The sequence below is a fragment of the Ischnura elegans genome, chromosome 5, assembly GCF_921293095.1.
Source record: "Ischnura elegans chromosome 5, ioIscEleg1.1, whole genome shotgun sequence".
Taxonomy (NCBI): domain Eukaryota; kingdom Metazoa; phylum Arthropoda; class Insecta; order Odonata; family Coenagrionidae; genus Ischnura; species Ischnura elegans.
Genome location: NC_060250.1, coordinates 88,016,310 through 88,035,615, shown reverse-complemented (window position 1 = coordinate 88,035,615; position 19,306 = coordinate 88,016,310). Strand labels below are relative to the sequence as shown.

At 41.9% G+C, this 19,306-nt stretch overlaps 1 protein-coding gene across 2 annotated transcripts in view; it reads left to right on the top strand.

Annotated features, from left to right (window-relative positions):
• Positions 1–19,306, top strand: part of LOC124159218 (proline-rich protein 36-like) — an 864,854-nt gene that overhangs the window by 713,815 nt on the left and 131,733 nt on the right. The gene's annotated exons all lie outside the window — the stretch shown is intronic.

Sequence of the window (19,306 nt, the reverse complement as noted above, 5' to 3'; positions counted from 1 at the left end):
ATTAAAGATTAATTAACGATGCAACCAGGTCCACTCGCGAGGATCTCCTTTCCCAGGGTCGTCAAGAATAGGAATCTCATTTTCGCAAAAAGTGAACAGTATCTGGTTCTTCCCACTTGGGTCTCCAATCGGCCCGCTTTGTACATACAAACGCACGTACAAACTGCATTCACAAAGTGCCCGAGGAAAGGCGATGGTTTGCTGCGTGTGTGTGTGACTGTGCATGGTGTCAGTGCATCCCACGGTGCGTTCCAAATGGTCTGGATTTGCTCGAACCGGATATAGCCGAAGGACGTAAATGCATTGCGAGCCCCCCCCCCTAGATATATTGCCCTCGGAGTGTGCAGGGCAAAAAGGGTTGGAATGGTCTCTCCCACCCCACCGCCAATGACGCCCCGCTCTAATGATTTGCGGGGAGCGGATATCGAATTCAAAGATAGAGATCGGCCCGAACTCCCTCAACCTTCCCCCCGCGCGCGACACCGCCAACCCCCCTCTCAAGTTATGCGACTTCCTGAGAGGACGGTGTGGGCGGGGCTGTTATGTATATAAGGGGAAGAGGAGCGGCCCGACCAATCACCGCAGCCTTTAAAGCTCGCTCACACACACAAGCGCACATGCTCCCTTGAGTGGAGGAGACCACGGAGTTGCCGGTGATGTGGGTGGGAGACGTCCCTGCAGTCTCGGGCTAGGAAGGAGCAAGATCGATGTTCTCCTCGAACTCTCTTGCTTGCACCCTTTCTTGCTTTTCTTCCTCCTAGGCCTCTTACACAGCTGCCCCTCGTCCACCACCTGTTATGGTAGCGCTTCAGTCAGCCTGCCGCCTCTCGAGGTTGCTGCTCGAGGAAAGTAGTCTTCAGAGATTTAATCGAGTCGTTAATAATCGACTTGCCATTTTTAAAATGAGATACTGGAGTTTTGATTTTCGGGTGCAATCTCGTATGATGTATTTGATTAGCCCTGGATCTCCTCCCTCATCTTTGAGTTTATCATGTAATAATTATTAGAACTAAGGTTTTCGAGGTGATTGGTTAGATATCTGCATTATTCTCGGGTTTTCTTCCGCGTCGGTTGCTCGCGGACACGTTTCGCTGGCTGTTCGGCCAGCATTCTCAGGTCGAAGGTTGTCCACAAACAAATGACACGGAAGAAAAACCCTAGAATAATACAGAGATGTAGATTTTTTTATAAACCTGGAATTGAGATTGGAACGAATTTTCACCAGAAGCGACGTTAGTCAAGGTTAATGCTTGCCACTGCAGCTCAGCCATGGATTGTATTTTGCACTTACCATGTTACTTGGTACTGATAGTTTGCTTCGGTATTCCTCTTACCGTTTGCACATTCTGTCATCGTGTGACGTAGCTGAGAAAGAGGGGCAGTAGTGTTGATGTATGACTTCTACCAGATTCGTACGCTTTTATTTAAAACAAACCCTTAATCTCTCTTCATTAGTATTTTATCGAGAACATGCCTATATATAATTATAATTGTGTGCACTACCCGATGGAACTATGGTTTGAATGAAGTATCAAGTTCTACGATGGTCGATTTTATGAGGGGAGGATAACGTTTTATTGATTGTTAATTAGCCTTTGATGTATGACCAGAGATCGTCCAATGAGGTTTTACGTAATCCTTTTTTGCACGTGTAAAGTAGCTTAAATAAATATCCATATAAGAAAAAGTCCACGTGTCTTGGACAGAAGCCATATTTTCCAGTGGTTGGAACTGTCGTTAAATACTGACTCATTGATCATGAATGTATTAATGCTGTTATAGATTTAAATAAAGAATTAAATCTCTCTAATCAAATAATTTCGTATAAATACTTTATATGGAAGTTTTAAGAAAACTTAAGCCTTGAAAGTTTGACGTCTTTCTCAACTTGTCGCAAAAAAGCCATCACTTCACTCCCGAAGATTCTCTGACTGATCTGATACTAGAATGGAATAAAAAATAAGAGAATAGTTATCATTCTTAGGTTGATCTCTTCAAAATTAATAAATATTTTAAAAAGTTTTTTCGCCAAACGTAGCTGAGTTAATAGGCCAGTCGAGAGGTGTATGGCATCTACCAGCTGATTGTGCTTTCGCATGTTCTCTACGCAAGACGTCCACAATTATCTTCAAAACCTCCTCATTTCCCTCCCATATTCACTTAATTACTTTGTGAATCTATCCTCACTCTTACTATTCCCTTCTTTTTTTCTACCTCACTTAAAATCAACTTCAAAAGAAGTGGGGTGCTCCTTTTCTTCGGTCAACTCGGTCATTCGAATCTCCTCACGCTACTTATTAAAATCAATCAAAAAGGTTCCATTGCTTCATCTATTCTATCGTGTGATGCCGGCCCGGTTTACTGGGAAGTCTATTAGTCAGCTCCAGACACAGGAGCCTGATCACTCGCTCTAAAAAAATGAGTCAGCACCATAAACCTTCTGCGGAAGGTGGTATTGAGTTTTTTTTTTTAACACACTCAAATTTTAAATTTTGGGCACGTTAATTGTCTACATTAGCTTTCGTTAATATCCGTTTCATGAAATTTCAGAGGAAACTCGTTGGAGTCTTCTGTGCATTCTTAGAATAAAAGATGTTTCATTTGCGAATATCTTTCGTTGCACGGATCAATAAGAAAAGATCCTCCAATTTTTTCGACCTGATTTTCTATACTTGAACCATCTTCCTAACCAAAGAATATACTCGTAATAGAAGGTGGTAGAATTTCACTTGAAAAGTGCGTGAATTTTAAGTGAAATAAAGCGTTATTTGTTTTTTTTTTCTTTTCGGTGCTTTCAAAATCATTTCCGTTTAAATGTTCTCCCTATAATATCTCTATTTTCGCCCATACGAAACAAACATCTATATATTTGAATTCAAATGAATGCCCATCAGTAATAAATATCCATGATCTTTTCTCGCAAGTCCAGCTAGTCGTTTTGCGAGTAAAATTTCAAATGCTACACAGTTTATGTTGGAGTCTCAGCTTACCGTAATCCTAAATAAAATTTTGAATAGGTCAGCACATAAAAATATGGCGAATGAAATATAGCAGTCCCACTTGACTCGATCTGTTTGCTGGAACATTGACCATTTCAAAACGGGTTCTGGACGCATCGCTGTCCGACCATAAAGAGTCACCGCTCACTCCTCAAAAGCAGTCCTCTACGGCAGTGTTGATGAGTCGTTGGCTGAGTCAAGATCGGAATGATCGGACGTATCGACAGCGAATGCCATTTCCATGCACTTGCTCCCGATCTCCGCCCACCTTTCCCAATCACCTCCTGCTCCCCTCTCTTGCCCCCTCCACCCCAAACCCTCCCCCCCCCCCCCCGCCGCCGTCCATCACCTTGTCCCTCTGCCCCCGTGTATACTTTCAGGTCGAACTGGTTGAGAGCGCAGACGCGGCATAACCACCCAGCAGCGACCCTGCCCTCCACACAACTCTCAACTACGTACACCCCCTCCTCATCCTCCCCCGTGAGCCTTTATTCCAACTTCTTATATGTAGCGCTGAACCACAAGAAGGATTTTCTCAAATAACAAGCCCGCGTTCCAACAAGCTGCCCTCATCTATCCTAATTTGGTCGTTTTGTGACGTAGTGGTTGTCAGCATTCATATATTCCTTGGAAATGATTCGAAAAAATGGTAATAAATTAACATTCCGAGGATATTTTAGCTTCTAAAAATTAAAAAAAGACACGCGGGAGTAGATTTTAATACACATATAAGTTTTTAATTGTATTAAAAAATTTGAAGAAGTATAGAGATGTTAGGTGCGAAAGGTTTAGCTGATAGGAGAATTGAGTTGAGAGCTGCGCCAAACAAATCTGAGGATTTTGGGTAGACGTTTCTCGGGAATCCCACCGGTATAACTACTCCATTTTAGTCGACGTAAAATAAAACGTCACTCGGTAAGCCTGAGGATGAGCCCCGAGTCAGAGTTCGAAACGTCGGCTAAAATGAAGCATTTAACCCGGTGGAAATTCCCGAGAAAGGTTTACCCACATTAATCGCCAGGAAAAAGAAAAAGGAAACATCAAATCTTATTTCAATCTTAGGATTTTTGGCTAGTGATGATGAAGAAAAGCATTTCAAGACTTACCATGTCCTGTGCTGGTGGAAAGTTACCATGGTAAGAATAGTAGTAAGTGAAAGGCAATACGTATTCTTCGTGCTCCCATCCCCTCTGGTCCAGACGCTCCCTCCCACCCCCTTCCTCCACCGCCCCCGTTCAATCCTTTTGCCCTCCCCCTACCCCCTCTGATTCCCTTTCCATCCCCCCCCTCACCCCGCCCCGCCCACCTACCACAGTACAGATGGCCTCCCATGCCCAGCCATTCCTTATTCACCACCTCCCCTTTCTGCCTCCCCTTTTTTACTCCCTTTCTTCTCTCTCTTCCTCCTCTCCCCCCGTTCCGACCCGAAGATGGAGACTGGATGTCTTATCCGCTGGCCGCAGCTCCTCTCCTTCATGTCTTTTTTTTTAAACGCAGCCCAAAGAACGGGTTGCGTGGGACGCTGATGTGGGTTGGGTGGGGCGGCCAGTTGTGTTTCTGTGCTTTGGCGCGGGGCCTCAGGGGGGGTGGAGATTTCAAACGATAATCAGGGGCTTCCGAAAGCATTAAGATGGAATTCATTGTGGAGGGGGGAGGGTAGACGAGCGATTTCGGGTTCCTTTCGATGTAAAATTTAGCCGTTTTTGAATGGGCGATCATGAAGATTGGTCCGTGATGATGATGATGACGTTGATGCTAATGTGCGCCAACGAGAGGATTGTTTTTCGATATTGGAAGCGATTTAAGTACTTCTTATCCCTTTTTTTCTGGGATGCTTCTCGCATCCCGGTTTACTTTTCTGGATTCCGATGGCTGCGTTTGTAGTCATTAGGGCTATTGTGTCATTCATTCATTTAACCAGTAGTGACGAAAACTGCTCTTACCAAAGATGGCAGCCACCTGTTGAAGTTTCCTCCCGGATGTTTCTTCTGGTCACGTTAAGCTTTTGACCGTCAAGTGAGGTTATTTTATACCGCTACCATTTGTTAGCTTTTCACTTCTCGTGAATGATTGCGATCGTTTTGTATCCATCGGACTTGATAAGTTTTTTAAAATGTCCAAAAATGTTAGTTTTATATTCTTATTAGCATTTGACGCCTATTATTTTATTTACTCATGCTTAACCTATTTTTAATTGATGAGCGCCGTGTGTCTTTGCGATGGACAAAGAATGAATGGTTCTTATTACTTTTTTTAGTTTTGAAAAATGCAATACAACTGTAATTGTTAATTACTGCAGGATTTCATGGAAATAAATATTTATCATAAATATATTTCAATCCTTCTGAATTTTCAATTTCTTCCCATTTATTTGTTTCATAATACTTTGATTGTTACCGTTTTAATTCGTCCTACTTAGGAATCCTTACTGACAGGTAAGGAGTGACGGATATTGGAAAGTGAGGTGGTAGGTCTAAGGATGGGAACATTAAACAAAAATTCATTAATAGGTGTGCGGAGGCCAGGCTCTTGCATTATGGGTGCCTCGCTCTTGATATAATCAACGATAGTGATGGTAGGCTTCTCGGAAAATGACAGCACATGATAGGCCACGGAGGAATGGCTGAGGAACTATGTTTTACTCGAGACGATGCCGGAAAAAAAGAATGGTCGTGGCACGGAGAGGAATGAAGCATTTCGTCCCTCGAGGCGATCACATCATCTTCTCCTGCCTCCACGCACGCGAGGAGCACGCAAGGATATTTCCCTCTCCCTCCCAACGCCCTTCATCCCCGAAAGTGGCGCCCTCCGTGATTTATAGTCGGAGCTCGCCCATTGGAAATAAGTGGCCGCTCCATACGCACCTCCGTCGCGAGGCATACTGCAAGCCGCGACGTCGCGCGGACGAAGACCGGGGTTACCGAGGTCGGATAGCAGAGCCCAAGGGATTAGACCATTTTTCGCGTCCCGCCATCCCTGTCATTAAAGCAATTACACTTCAATACCACGGGCCTTCAATTCCTAGCTGCTGATGAGCCCGGTTTCGAAGAGATAACGCTTGACAGTTCCAGTTTCCTAAGGTTTTCTTTTATTGAGGCCCAAAAGTAGTTAAAAAAATAAAATCGCATTTTACTTTCCACACAATTTTAATATATTGCGACCGATTTTGACGTGTTCTATGTCATCTTCAAGCTAGACTGCCATAGTTATACATGGCAGTCTAGCTTGAAAATGACGTTGAACTCGTAGAAACCGGTCGCAAAATATTAAAATTGTGTGGGAAGTATAATGTGATTTTATTTTATTTTATCACGTATAGCTTCCACAAAGTTAATTCACCAACCGTTAACTTCCAAAAATAGTTTATGAATTATATATTCTGCCTAGTAGGTTTATGCATGTGTTTTCATTGCCGTAATTTTTAATGGCAAATAGGCGTTCACTTGCATTTTGAGAACTTTTAATCATACAGAGTATCATATAACTTATAATTAATATATGATTTATTACCGCCTGTGCGGAGATAAAAACCATTGCTCGCGTCAACAGTATTGTTATAAGCGCATTGTACTTTCATCCGTGGAAAATATTGCAAAAACATACATAAAGCAGTATCGAAACCATAGCCAGTGTTAATAAATATTCAATTTGGAAGGTACAAAGTGAATTTTATTTCCCTATCGAATATGTTGTTTATTCCTTGCAAATGAATTATTTGCGACAGATATTCATTAAATGCATCTTCAATTTATTTCGTAACAAGGATATGGTGATACTACTCCATATCATTCTTTCATTATGACTTAACAGTGACTTCACCTCAAAAACTGTTTATGATAGGTAGCCCATTAGTTGCTGCTATATGTAAAACTTACGGATCTGCGGCAGTGATCGCATGTGCTCTTCATCCTACTGCAGTTAAAGGTGGTCAAAAGCTGTTCTACGGTATCGGTTCAGAATCAGGTTGATTTTCTTTGCTCCACTTCACAAAATCAAAATTAATTGTCTCCATGCCCTTGATGCTCCTATGAAAGGCCCAGAATCCACTCTCAGCAAAACACCGTCCTCAGGGCGTTGTTTCAGCTCAAATTTTCGGCATCATATCAAACTCGGGGCGCATGCATACCTGTCATTCGTAATTTAGGTCGAATGCAAACGATGGGACTCACTTTTAAGCGGGAATCTGCGAGGTTGGCAGAAGGAGAGGCAAGCTGGGCATTGCCCTCGGTGGCATCTATCGTCTCCTTTTGCCATAAAGTCCTCCACGTCGATTGAACGTTCTTGCAATGAGATGTCCCCTAAGCACCTGTCTTTAAGAGGATGTACTAATTACCCGATAGGCCGATCTTTTTCCTGACATATTACGTGTTTTAAACTTGCATTTTAGTCTCGAAATTTACGGGTATTATAGAATAGACCCTTTCAAGCATGTCTAATATGTATAGTTCTCTTCAGACTTTCTCTGAAATGCATTTTGTATTTAAGAAACAGTTTTTATTAGTAAAAGCACACAACATAAACCCTGAAAAGGTTAAGATGATAGTCCAGGTTATTGGTCGTCTTTTCGCCTTTTTCCTTCACAATTCATAACCTAGTATTTTTCATATTGCTTCATAATTGCTTCATATTAGTATCTAAATCTAAATAATTGTTATAAGGAAATACTTTTTCTACTATAGTGAGGAAATAGGTAATATTACGCGCGCAGAGAGCTATTTTATCTATTTATTTTGGCAATTAGATACCGTAAGCGGATATTTTTTCGGTAACTGAGAGAAATATTTGAGGGAGTCTCCCTCAATCACTCAGGGCAACACAGATTGTTAATAAAAACACCTGCTCACAAGTCTTGCTCGTAGTAGGATCGACGCGTATAAACATTTCATTATCATGTGTATTTCATATTAAATCAATTGGAACTAATTAATATTTTCTAAGAAAATATATTTAAACATTTAGATATCGCTCTTTTCATCCCATATCTCCTATGCTTACGATATGCTATATGAGACTTGTTCCCCGTCTTCGTAGGGGTGAAACCCGCGACTCCTTACTTTATGGCAAGGCCGATACATTTACGACGCTGACAAATGCCGCGCACGCAAATCAGTTTAGTGGCCGTTCCTCATCGTCTTTCATCGTAGCTTTCTCCAATTCACAAAATTAATTGAGTTTGTAATCGTTGAGTATTAATTACGTTGGATCGCTCTTACGTTTTTGCAACCTCACTTTCACTGCTGATTATTTCGTTTTGGTGACGCGTATTGATTTCAGTTGTGAGAGTGTACCCGGTATTTATTCAATTAGATCCAGTTTTTTCTGCTCGCTTTCCCATTTGAGAATGATTAGAGGGTTTAATGATTCATTCCCCGGCAGAGTTGTTGGCGCAGTGTTCAGATTGTTATTTTAAAGGAAACTCTCTACTCATAAATTTTTCGTATTCCGTCATCATGAAATGTAGTCGGAAGAGATTTTTTTGTTTTGAGAACTTTCCTTCGCAAAGGTGCAATTACGGTAAGTAGTCTTTGTTAGCCTTTAAAATATCTTGTGGCCTGAAAATCATTGTTGACATTTCCTGTACATTCCTCTCAAAGTAGAAAATGACCTGATTTCTGTCCACTTCTGTGCATTTGTAGCCTTGCCAATCGAGTCAACAATTAAAGCAGTCAAGTGATCTTACAAGCTGGTGAAAATCAAATTAAATCCGTAGATTAAAAAAATGCAATTGATTTTACTTATGCTGTTGGCGATGGTATGTTTCTATCTGTCCTCTGTAAATGAATCTGGCGATAATCGGATCAATCTCGATTAATTGAAGTGCTTTTTCTCATAAAAGTAAATGGATGTGACATTTATGATGGTAAAATGTCCAACTTTTTTTCCATTCGGTAAACAGTTATGGTTACTACTTATAAGTCATTTGAAAATGAATCGGAGAACAAGAGAAGAAATATTAGTTTGAAACCATCTGTGTAATTTCAAGAAATTCAAAAACTTTCTATTAAAGGGAAAATGAAAAACAATACGGACCAACACGCATATTAAGGGAATCAAAGTTAACTTGGGTAGCGTGTACCTTCCTTAGTTACAGCGGCCCAAGGAAAATGGTCACGAATCTCCGTCATTTGGCTTCTAAATTTGTATACTAGTAAGACAATTCATGGTAACCCTATATATTTAATTATCATCGAACATTTTTGGACGTTTTCGATGGATTTACTCTCTTTTTACTCATTGGATTTACTACCTAAAGTATTATTTTTAGTTGTTTAGACTTCTAGCATAAGGGATATTTTTGATAGCATTTTCTAATTGGCATTTATGGCCTGGCTGGCGGATCCATCAGTATTTGTTAAAGGACGTTACAATAAAAGTAAAATTTATGGTAAAAATTCAAAAGCCCGCATAAGACTTAATCTTTATGACTCAATACTGCAAATTTGGTGTGTAACTCTATGCTGAATCTAAAAAAATCTTCAAACTTGAATTTTTTAATCATCAATGATATAAACTTTATTTTATAAACTCTAAGGTGCAAATGTATGTAGATTGTCCATTTAATTGAACGATAAACCTCTGTGAACTGAAGAAAAAAGATTGCTCGTGAAGGTTACGCCTACGGGCAGCGGTGGTCATTGAAGAGGTGAGCTTACGGTCGGATAGTCCCGTCTGGTGGCTGTCGCAGCCTCGAGATACCGCGTTTGGAGGAGTCGAAAGAACAGGCGGCCATGTATCCACGCTCACACAAGTTGCGGGTGCTTGTGTGAAAACCATTCGGGCCAGACGCAATGCCATCGGTGCGGAACCAAGGTGGTGGAGACCTCTAGGTGGATGGACATGAGGCTGAGGAAGTAACAGCTGAAAAGACTATTAAAATGACCTCATTAATGCAGTTGACATTCCGAATAGCTCCAAATAGTTGAGTGCCAAATTTACTCGAGTAAAGGTATTCGAGCATCTAGGTAGTAATCGAATACTAAGAAAGATGCTCAAATACTTCAGTACACAGAAGGGAAGAAAAATACCTTCCGACTTGATGTGGATAATTGAATGTACTCGTTAAGACTTGATTACCTTACCGAATATAACACGAATGTATTGAAGAATAAACGTTTACTCCTGTTTTTACCTGTCTGATCGAGTAGGTATCACATGTGGGTACAAGAGGACGTACGTACTCTGGAACTTTCAAGTACCTTCAGTCATATAAAATTACTTATTCCAATCCCCTATTTTAAGCCTTGGCAGTCATCATAGATTATGGCCTTTCTCATTTCCCCGTGGAATCCAATTTACTTCCGCGATGTGAAAACCAATGTTGGTTTAAGGACACTTCGAAGCACTCTTTTAGTCTAATGATGACCCTGAGTTTGGCTTGAATTGGGGAGAGTAGAACTCAGCCCGAACTAAGCCACATGCGGGTGAAGAAAATGCATAAGTTTTTTCCCCCTAGGCCACATCGTGCTGCGAGGATTTTTCCATCTTATGGCGTTAATAATAAGATTTTCAAGGGCTATCGCCTTTCACTTAGCTTTTCCCGAAGCCATTTTTAAGTACCCTTTTGCTTTATTTATATCGCGTGCTTTAAATTAATTTTTGCTTCCATTTTCTGGCCTTCGGATCAGTTTCTAATTCTTTGATTTCTTCAACTTAGCCTGAGAATGCTTTTGTGAGGCATTCTTTCTGCATGACGCTAATGACTTCGGGAATTGGGGTTATTCATATCAAGTCGTATGTTTCTGAATTTTTTGCCCATTCACTTATTGTGAAGATAGAGCTTCTGAATGTCCATTGCAATATTTAGATTATTTTCAATTAAGAACGTCGTTTTCAATGCGGAATGGTAGGTTTTTTGTGGATCGACACTTTGAATATACAAGGTTAATTTCATCCCGACAGGTTGGCGATAACCTCAAATGCGTTTCGTGAATTTCGTTTTGTTCCGAACATAACCTTCATCTTCTTAAGTAGGCTTGATTGTATATTGAGAAATTCTGCGTTGTGAAATTCGTAACAGCGTCGAGTCGATACTATCTCAAAGGCACCGGCTACTCCCCTTCGCTGTTTTACAGTTTGATTTTACCTTTCACGACATTATCCTTTTTTATCGCCGCGAGTACGAGACTAATTCAACGGTCCCTGAACAGCCACGACACACTATGGTGATCTTGAGTTAAGGCGTTCGCTATCTTCGTCGTGGGTTAGAAAAGTTTTCGGGGTGACCTTTTTTATTTCTTTTTCTCCTTTGAGATTCCTGTAATATATCCTGCTCGAGTCAGCGAGTTGTGACAAAAAGTCGAACGTTTACGTGATATTAAGGGGGAGGAAAGAAAAATCATCCATGGGGTTTGAAAGAAAAAAAAATAAAAGCGGTGGAGCGGTTGGAGGCGTCAAGTACAGGGGACGGGTTCGGGAGTGTATAAGAAGTGGGTGGCACCCAGTGCTACTACACGTCTTTGCGACCCCGACTTAATCATGCGGGGCAAAAAAAATTATGGGAGTTGGGAAGGTGGCCGGTCCCTCGCCGATCATAACTTCCGAATCCCCATGTATCGTCTCCTCCCCTACCGCTCCTTATACTTTTTTCCGTCGATTAAATTCTCATTTTCCGTCCTCTCGTCTTTCAGCTACCAACCCCCCCCTCCCCCCACCCATTCTTCCCTTCCCGACGCGAAGCCATTAATTTCGTGCCCCGTCTTCCCATACCACGTTCGGGCATACGCCGGAGCCGACCGGAGCCCGCAATCCGAGATACCATTCTGTAAACTCCGTCCGCCTTAACTTTTCTGAATACCATTCAGCGAAGAAACTCCCTTCGCCTTCCCCATCTGCTTCACGCGAGAAATCGTATCTCTAGTAGTCATAAAGATGCTGGATTCTCTTCCTTTGACTTGTAACACTCCTCCGCTTTTAGATTTGTCCAGAGGAGGGGGGGCGCCCGTGAAAATCGTTTCCCTCTCGTTCGCTCCCCCCTCGTTTGCAATGGCTGGAGAAGTTGAAGAAGTAATCACGGATGTCTTTATATTTTCATCACTTAAAACATGGCTTCATTCCTCTAACTCGCGCTTCAAATCATAAAACAATATCATACGGTCTACTTGATGGATCTGTTGTATTATGTGTGAGATAAATGAGGCAATTATCCACATGAGCAGTAGTTTTATTAACGAATATTTAGACTGTTATGCATCATTGTCAAGTCCTTCAACGATTACGAAATGCAAATGTTCTGTTAATAAGTGCAAAGGCTATTCTGTAGAAAATTCCACCCGACAAATATTGAAGCTTTTGTAAATATGTGTTAATGGAGTTCATCTTCGAGATATGTTCTCATTTAGAGCTAAATAATTAATCATTACATATAAAACCATGAATGCAGTCTCAAAGTTTCACCCGTCCGAATTATTCTATAGTAAAAAATCCTTTTCTTAGATAGTGAATTGCCAAGTGGACGCCCATCTACACGTTCCCAAATGATTGAAGGAAAAAAAGTTCTTTATCTAATCAGATCATTTCCCATTGAAAGGTACACGAGCGGATTCGTATTTTTTTAGAAAGTTTATTTTTGATCCAACTCTCGGCTGCCGAAATATGCTAATTATCGGTGAGTTCACGGTATATTTTTGGATGCGAGATGATTTTGATCTAAAGGTCACGGAGCGAGTGCTTTGGAAAGCTCGATCGCATTTATCGTGAACCGTAACGTGTGACCATAAACGCCCGACTCCTACCGGACCGGCAGGCCTCCCGATTCGGACACGGGCGGAGTACTACAAGCCCCCCACCCCCCAACTCACTCCACCCTCCTCCGCCCTCCAGCCTCTTAACCTTCGAGTCCCATAAAATTATATACGGGCATCTGACAGCCGCCGATCTTTCTCCATCCCCATCCATTCTTTCCTCCTCCCTTCGCCTTTCATCCGTGCGCCTACTCTTTTCCATTCTCCGTAGCCCTTCGAATGTGATCACTTCTCCCAAGTTGCTATCATGCTGGGAATAATGTTCCAGTAATTTTACATCACAAATGTAAGGGATTTTCCATCTTAAAGCTATTCACTCAATTACACGACGCGTTTAGATTCCTTCACGTCATTTTCAAGAGTCAAAATCTCGTCCATTCTATGATACTACCAGTCACCGAAAAATACAAGCGTTTTATACTTGTAATTTTTAAACATTTTTCTATCAATGCCCGATTGGCTTCAACACTACTACTTTATTTTCAAGGTTACAAACTATCAAAAGTTTCATCGCGTTCGTTTCATGTATCACATGATGGACAATAATAAACAATCGTAACATAAGAATTTTAATAAAACTCTTATAGAACCGCCCCCTTACCACTAAACGATGGAATTATACTACGACAAGCCTCGATAACGCTATTAATATTACATGATTTACCTTACGTTAAAGAAACACCCTATAATATTTTGAGATTTGTGTCAACGGTGATTTTATGCATCAGGGACAGCGCTGCCGGTGAACTACGGAAGAACAGGAAAACGAGAGCCGGAACAGTTGAAAGCACGAAAGGACGAGATTCGATCACGGCGGAAGCACCCTTAATGAGTGCGCGGGGAAAGAATTAAGAAATCCTTCCTCTCCAATATCAGCTCCTTTTCGCTTTTCGTTTCATGCCTTCCTCAATAAGCTGTTTTACGACTCCCGTGGGTAGCGCGCTAGCCGATGTTTTGGATGTAATGGACAAAATTTTCCGGCTCTTGAAAAAGACATTAGTTGTGTAGCTAAATGTTATATCAAGCTTTATTTGCGTGTGGTATATCATATCGTGCAGCCTCAACAAAGCTTACATATGAGACTGCCGCATTGCTTGAGATTCTTATTTTATTGTAGTCTCCTTTGGTATTTCCATGTCTTGATAATTCATTGCATCAGTGCCATGTTATCTAAGGAGTGATGTGTTTTGTCATAATTTTTTAGTTTTTTATGAAAATAATACAAAGTGCTTTATTATAACGGTCTTCTACTGGTTAAGTTAACTTTACATTGATGATTGTTATGATTCATTCCGGTGTATTTCTCCCCTAAATTTTCTCCTCTCAACAATTCACTATAAGGTCTGTTCCCTTTCATTCGTTCTATTAATCTTGGCATGAGATAATCCATTAAAATCAAGATCGACTTATTTTGGCTGGAACTGATTTACGAAATGCCGGACGCATTACGGCACGAAATGGAAATTATATTTGAGCATTCAAAAGACGAAGTCACATGTTTCAGTACGAAAGCTAGATACGACCTTTTTGTTCCCCTCACTCCTCGCAAATCCTTAACGCCAATCCGACCACCCTCTCCTCTTCTTACGGCTACCCCCAGGCATTCCACCCTCGCCCAACATCCCTCCAATCTCACTCACACACTCTCTCTCTCTCTCCCGGAGAGTTCATTTTTTTCCTAACCCCCCTGCCGTGGCCTTCGATAATGACGGACCTTGGCCGGCGTGGGGCTCTCATTTCCCCTCTTGAGCGCCGGCAGGTCTTCCGGAAACTTGACTGGACGGAGTGCGGGGTGGAGCCGTCTCCCTCCCCTCCGCAGCTTCGCCCTTCTGACCTCTGCCGTCCCATCGTGCTGGACCAAGCCCAGCCTCCTCCTCCTCTCTCTTCATTTCACATTTGATTCAAGTCAGACCCGCCCGAATCGGCGCCTCGATTCTTCGGCGAAGGTATTTCGGATGCCAGGTAGAGCAACGGAAAAAGTGAAAACTTCACCTTTCTATTTTACTAGAACGGTAACTGGAAAGTAAAACAGGAAAGAATGACCTTTATAATTAAATTAAATTGATTTTCCTCATTTTATTTTAAGTGTTTACGGTAAAACTGTCTTAAAGCTATTTGTTCTTGTTCCCAAAGTGAGGGTCAAATTACTTTAAAAATGTTTTCTTCCTCATGGATTGATGAGGTATTAATTCTTGCTTATTCTAGTTGACATTCTCTTCAAATAACATAATGCATCAGTGTTACAACAGTACATTGATGAAACTCATTAATTGCGGTTATGTCACTAAGTTGTAATTGACTTAACGGTTTAATTTGGGAAAATATAAAAACTATCCTTCATAATAAAATGATTTCTATCGCTAAGTTAGCTGGAACAGTGTTATAGGGTAGAATGTTGGGTAAACGATGGAGAGGAAGGAAAATAATAGAATTTTTTGATGGAATGAAATTTAGTATGCCTTATTGTGAATTGCGGAGGGAAGTCCATTATCGGGGGAAGAGAAGGCCAGAATACTTCTTCAAGACGCTATAGAAACCTACCTTAATGTGTAGAAAACTAAATAATAATAAGCTTGCTCGAGAAAATGTTTCGTACTTCGCTCGTAAGATTGACTGTGGATTCCGACGGCCTCGGCGGCGACGTGGTGAAGTCCTCGCCTGACAAACAAGTGGTCGCGGGTTTGAGTCCAGCCTGGATAGGTTGTCTCAACGTTTTTCGTGCAAGTTTGAATGTTATCTTGTTGAAAACCCCGATGTAAAAGGCCAATGTTAACTGTTTTTCGGTGGAATGGGAATAAATAAATACAAATTCGAAACCGGGCTCGACCTGTGTGAAGGGCAGATCTGCTACTACCGTTGCTCCTGTCTGGTCGCCAGCCTATTATTCCATCTCCGGGGTTTTTTTTAATTTCCCCCCTCCGTAACCCGTTCACAAACCCTTTTCCGCCGCCACCCTCACCCTCTTTCTCCACGCTCTTCCCCATCTAATTCCCTCCCCCCACGCCCTTTCTCCATCTCTCCCCCACCCTCTACCCCTCCACCCCCCCCGCCCTCTTCATCATCCCGCGGCTCTTCGGAAAGCCGCCTCTCACGTCTTCTCTGAGCATCCGCGCCTTTTCCTCTCTCTCTCCCCGCCCATTCCGCCGTCTCAACTCCCGCCACCTTCGACTCCACCTCCTCGTGCGTCTCTCTCCGGAGCTGCCGTCCGGTAGCCTAGGTGCTACCTGTGGGGGAGAGGGGGGGAAGAAGAAGAAGGCTGCTTCTCTTCCGAGGGGATTCCTCAGCACGGCTCTCCTCTCCGTACTACGTGAGTCCCGTGTTTGTTTGCCCCCGCGTGATTTAGTGGGTGTGTTCGATAGAGGGGGGTGGTACCCCTTCTACTTTCTTCTCCCCTGCCCCCATCCAGTGTAGGGGTCGGAGAGGAAGGTCCGTCTCCGCCCAAACGTCCGTGGATTCCGGGGCGTGCCATGGATGTGCGAGGGTGCGAGTCGAAGGGGTTTTCCTGAGTGCGCTCGCCAAGGTGTACTTAGATTCGCGCACGTACGGAAGACGCGAGTGCTCGTCCTGCCGCCTGAATGCCAGGAGAAGTCGCTGGGTGCGCTGTGGAGGATTGCGTTGAGTCATCCTTCGGTTTGCGTATATTGTTCAGGGTCCGCGGAATATTTTTGCCCTTTTGATAAAGAGATATTTTGCCGATCGGATAGGTATGGTGATTCTTTTTCCCTCGCTCGCTCGCCCACAAATATGACGGAGATATATATTTGTAAATGCCGGTGGGTATATATACCATCTCTTCAGCGGTTTTGATTGTGCGTTTTGATGCGCACTAAGGGGACAAATGACACAACAAGTTTAAGGGACCAATATTACCTTTCTAGAGTAAGTGAAGGAGGATTCATATTTCCCCCAAACCATGAAGGACTTTAATAAATGCTAGCCGTGATTTTGTTTGAGCATTTGCTTTCTATATTAAACTGATATCCTAACTCTACCTGACATTCGCATTTTTAAGCTGCTTGAGGGGTAGTATGTAGATGTATGCAGCACAGCAGGATGTAATTCTAAATACTTTCACATGTTACCTCGTCATCATAAATATATATGTGAGGCGTTACGCATTAAGTTTTGGACCTCTCGTTAGCTTGAGTAGTGGTTAGGGTATTTATTAATAGTCACAGATTTTAGGGAGGCCACTAACATCATAATAATTTCCAATGAAAAATTATGCCCTAATTCTACATTGATCTCGAATCATTCACTCTTAATAATACCGCAGTTATAGTAGAAAATTTTCTGCATCACTTAGTAAAACATCGGCACAATTAAATTGATACAAATGAAATATATGCTCTTCATCTCTAATGCCTATTTATATTAGACTAATTTTCACATATCTGAATTTCACTTGTTATAGCAAGGCATTCCTGATGATGGGAGGCTGGAGAAATCCGGATGTATACAAATTTATTATAACTCCTGAGTCTCTTACCTAACTCTGAGGAAGGTGGTAATACGCCACCGAAAATTCAGTAGGTACTTACTGTGAGTGTTTTTATCTTTTTTTAGTGTGTTCTGTGATTCTGCCCAACCTAGGGTTTTTTTATGTTAATTAATTGAAACTTTAATTTAGACAAAAATATTGAATTTAGATAATCATTTAATGCCAAAGTTATCTTTGCTACCACGTAAAATTCCGCTGCTGGCATCCGAATTTCATCGTGTCGAGAAAGGGTGGAATTCAGCGCTTTTCCTCGGAACGGCCTCTGTTTTAATCAACAATGCAACCGGCCAGTAGCGGCGGCGGTGGCGGGACTGGCTGACGGCCTCCCAGGTAGCCCGTCGGCCTCTCCCCCCGAGCACGGACGGAGGCGTATTAATTCGATGGGTGGGATGTTCGGGACCGTGGGGCGGTTGGGATGGATGGATTTATGGGGGCGGAAAGGGCCAGGGAACGTGCTGGGAATGGCCGAGGGAGATTCCAGCGGAGGGGACCCAGGGATTGCGTCCGAGAGGTTGTGTAAGCCCCTTGTAATTTGCTTTTCGATTTCACCCCTCCATGAATCCTTCTATCAAGAGTCAGAGGCCACATTCCTGACTCAGAACTCTTTCTATCAAATCCCAAACCGAATGGAAATTCATAAGGGAATTTTGACGTGTTGACATGATTATTTTCATCCAATGACATTGTAAATAAGGTCTCTAAGTAAGCTATTAGCTCTGGTAAGCTCTATAGTATAAGGTAGTAAAGTATGTAGCATGGATAGTATAGTATAAGGTATTGTAGCGTTTTTTTTATTTTCTCTTCAATGAACTTACAAATATTGGTTATTACTCTTTATAAATAAACTCAGGAGCAAAGAGACAACCGTACGCCACAGCTATTACCATCGAACTCCCCCTACACTCCATCCCGCGCCGTCAAAAACAATCGCCCCACTCCACCTCTGCTGCTCATTATTGTCCGCTTCATTGTCCTCCTCCCATCAATCGTCACATCCAATCCAAAACAAACAACTCAAAATTAGGCGTTACAGTATGTTCTTACAAAATTAATGCCCTGATGACGATGCATGCACTCGTGCATCGGAACGTCGGCCGTGATGGTGAACCTGACCCGGTGGAAATCCCGAGTAACCTTCCGCGATAAATTCTTACAGTTCTGAGAGCCTTTCTGTGCAGTTGGAAACTGGTGGAGTGGATCTCTATGCGCACATTTTGCCAATTGTGGAATCTGTTAAAAATTGTTCACATCTTTATTTCTGCCAACGTATATGTTTACTGTAGAATGAAAGTGAGGGGGCCTTGTTGTCAATTAAAGAGAGAATTTCAAGGAGAGAATTTCAATCTGGGAGAGAGTGAAGGTCGGAGTGATATTGAAATACTCCATGTAAACCTATCGTAATCGGTGCATTGTCTTCAATGGCTAAAATTTATGTTTTCTTCGTGACTGATAGTACCAAGTTTAAAATTCCAAAGATAATAATCATGCGAAGATTAATTTAATTATTTTCTATTTTAAAGACTTCGTTATAGCTTAAAGGGAGTAATGCCTTTTAATCGGAGGGTCTTCTCTAGAAATAAAAAACGAACAGATTGGACCCTAATATTTTGACTCTCAATGGAGATTTCATTGTGTATTGTTCATTGCTTTAATCAAAAGTTCTTTTTTTTATAAGCTTATTCTCCTTCTAAGAATTGAAATAATGATCCCCTGATGAATATGTCTTTCTAAAAAATTTTCTCGGGTTATTTTGGTTCTCAACCTTAAGGATTTTAAGCTTCCGTTCACGAATAAGCAAAAGAGCTGTTCAAGATGATTCAAACAGAATTAAAATAAGTTCCTCAACTCTCGTAAATGAAAGAAGTTCGCAACTGAAGCTAAAATTTAAAAAGTTCCGATCTCTTGCGCTCCAATTTCTTCCAGTCATCCGCGAGGCGTCCTCGCTCAGGATTAAAATTCCTTTTCCTATTTGATCGGAAAGAATTCGACAACGTCCCCTTCGAAAGTCTTGCTTTGCGATGGAAATAAGCTTCCATGATCAGCCATCCAGTACATTAGAATCGACT